The sequence below is a fragment of the Chrysochloris asiatica genome, unplaced genomic scaffold, assembly GCF_000296735.1.
Source record: "Chrysochloris asiatica unplaced genomic scaffold, ChrAsi1.0 scaffold00089, whole genome shotgun sequence".
Classification (NCBI taxonomy): Eukaryota; Metazoa; Chordata; class Mammalia; order Afrosoricida; family Chrysochloridae; genus Chrysochloris; species Chrysochloris asiatica.
The window spans coordinates 8,385,339-8,388,139 of NW_006408607.1; positions in this window are offsets into that span (position 1 = coordinate 8,385,339).

Here is a 2,801-nt window from a genome sequence, read left to right on the forward strand (position 1 = left end):
GGTTCAAAACTACCAGCTGCTCCATGGGAGAAAGATGAGGCATTCTGCTCCCGTAAAGATTTATAGCTTCGGAGACCCTGTATAGGGTCACTATGAGTTGGAATCGACTCCACGGCACATAACAACAACACTTTAACCCAGATGCATCAATTCTTTTACAGTCATCCGTATTCATTGTCCAACTTTCACATGTATATGAGGCCATTGAAAATACTCTAGTTTGGGTCAGACACATCTTAGTCCTCAAACTGCTAACCACAAGGTTGATGGTTCAAACCTACCAGCCACTCCTTGGAAACTCTATACAGGGTCATTATTTGGTGGAACCAACTCAACAGCACTTAACAACAACAGGCCAATTTCTATGCACACTCTTAGTTCTAATCTTACTTAATTTTCCTTGACATCTGACACTGCTGACCAATCATTTTGGAAGTCGGTCTTCCGTTTGGTTGTTCACTCTCTTCTGATTCTTTTCTGAAACTTTTGTTATTGGTTTTCAGATTCCTCAGCACCTCTTCCTCTGCCTGCTTCTGAAGTTGATTTGACTCCTTTCTTCTTATTGCCTATTTATTTACTCTCTGAATATATGCCTTGATCATAATTCCAGATGCCGTTCATATGTGAAAGACATTCATTTTTTCTTTTTCTTTTTAATCTGTGGCAGGATCTCGTACCTGTGTTTAGTCACTTGGCATCCACCAAATGTTGCATATATGCTCTACAAGGATCTTTCTAGGCTTGCAGATAAAATGCCCTACCGTCCTTGGATTTACATTTTTGTGAGTGAAACAGACTATAATGTTGTTGTTAAAAGCTGTTGAGTCCGTTCCAATTCCTAGTGGCCCTAAGTACAGCAGAATGAAACACTGCTTGGCCTTGTGCCAGCCACACAATTGTTACATCTGAGCCCACTGTTGCAGCCACTATGTCAATCCAGCTCCCTGGGGGTTTCTTCTTTGTCACTGACCCTCTACCCAGCATGATGTCCTTTTCCAGGGACTGGTCCCTTCTGATGTCATGCCTGAAGTATGTGAGAAGTCTTGAAATCCTCATTTCTAAAGAACATCTGGCTGTGCTTCTCCCAAGACAGATTTGTTTTTTCTTCTGGCAGACCATGGTATATATCATAGGCTGTGTTCTCTAGAGAAGCAAAAACAGTGAAACTTACTTATGTATATATACAAAGAGAAATCGAGGAAATGGCTCACAATTGTAGAGGTGGGAAAACACCAAGTCCCGGTCAGCTAAGACAGGTCCAGCAGGCAGATAGGCAGACAGAAGTCCCAAGTCCCCAGCTGAAAAAAGAAAGCCAGGTTTCCCTGCATATCCATTATATTGGGAGCAGGTCACACTCCTAAGGAAACATCCTTTCAGTTGATTGGCTACTTATAACCAACCATCATAGAGTTAACTATGCCTGCATTAGATTTCATCACAGGGATCACCACATCTCAACTGCAAAACCACTGGGAATCCTGGCTCAGTCAAGTTGACACAAAACCTTAACAATCACATGTATTTCATATTTACACAGTTAATTCTCCTTCCGCCTTCCTTATTCTTGTCCACCTTTTGCATGCATATGATATGATTCAAAATACCATGCTTTGGGTCAGGTGCACCTTAGTCTGCAAAGTGACATCTTTGTTCTTAAACACTTTAAATTGGTCTTTTGCAGCGTATTTGTCCAGTGCAATATGTCATATGATCTCTTGACTGCTGCTTCCACAAGTGCTAATTGTAGGGCCAAGTCAAATTAAATCCTTGACAATTTCAAGCTTTTTCCTCCATTTATGAGGATGGGTTTTTTTGGTCCAGTTGTGAGGATTTTTGTTTTCTTTACATTAAGGTATAATCTAAATTGAAGACGGTTGTCTTTGATCTTCAGTAAGCGCTTCAGGTAAGATTATGTTATTTGATATCACAGGTTGTTAATGAGTCTTCCTCCAATTCTGATATTGTGTTCTTCTTTTTATAGTTCAGTTTCTCAGATTATTTGTTCAGCATACAGCACACTTGAGTAAGTATGGTGAAAGGATACAGCTCTGACACACACTTTTCTTGATTTTAAACCACTCAGTATCCCTTTCTTCTGTTTGATATGTACAATGTATAGGTTGTCCTATGTATGTTGTTGTTATGTGTGTTGTTGTTGTTAAGTACCATCAAGTCACTTCTGACCCATGGCAACCCAGTATAAGATTTCTGAGGAGTGGCTGGTGAGCTTGAATTGCCGACCTTGCAGTTCAAACAACTTTGCAGTCCAACACATTAACCCACAGCACCACACCAGTTCCTCATAAACACAATGAAGTGTTCTGGAATACTCATTCTCCACATGTTGTTCATAGATTGTCATGATCCACAGGGTCGAATGCCTTTGCATAGTCAATGAACTACCTACTTTGCAGTTCAAATTGACCTTGAAGTCCAGCACATTAACCCACAGTGCCACACTAGGACTCCAAAGAATGAATACTGCTTGTCAAATTATCAGAAGGCTTGTTGACATTGTTGCTTCTTTAACTACTGAGTTATATATAAACCACTAGATTTTCCAAGGGTTCTCTCCCATCCATTTCTGCCCCTATGGGAATATATTATTGTGACTTTCCCCCCTCTGTCTCACCATATTGCTTACTAAGTAGAAACAGACTTTCAGATTTGATATTTCATGCTATAATGTGGCAGAACGGACTCGTATTTATTTTTGATCCTAGGACCTAATATTGCACCTGCCTTCTAAAGTGCATTCACTACTTCATACATGAATCACAAACGGCTGCTCTTAGTTCACA